We start from the raw sequence: 470 nt of genomic DNA on the forward strand, positions 1-470 counted from the left end.
GTGGTCTCACGAAAATCCGCTGTTCTGCAGCCACCGCTGCTGACACCCAGCCAAACAGGGTCTGGAGTGGACCTCTAGTAAACTCCAACAGACCTGCAGCTGAGGGTCCTGTCTGGTAGAAGGAAAACTAACAAACAGAAAGGACATCCACACCAAAAACCCATCTGTACATCACCATCATCAAAGACAAAAAGTAGATAAAACCACAAAGATGGGGAAAAAACAGAGCAGAAAAACTGGAAACTCTAAAAAACAGAGCACCTCTCCTCCTCCAAAGGAACGCAGTTCCTCACCAGCAACGGAACAAAGCTGGATGGAGGATGACTTTGATGAGTTGAGAGAAGAAGGCTTCAGACGATCAAACTACTCTGAGCTACGAGAGGAAATTCAAAACAATAGCAAAGAAGTTAAAAACTTTGAAAAAAAATTAGAAGGATGGATAACTAGAATAACCAATGGAGAGAAGGGCT

This window comes from Hylobates moloch, unplaced genomic scaffold (genome assembly GCF_009828535.3).
Source record: "Hylobates moloch isolate HMO894 unplaced genomic scaffold, HMol_V3 SCAFFOLD_7, whole genome shotgun sequence".
NCBI lineage: Eukaryota > Metazoa > Chordata > Mammalia > Primates > Hylobatidae > Hylobates > Hylobates moloch.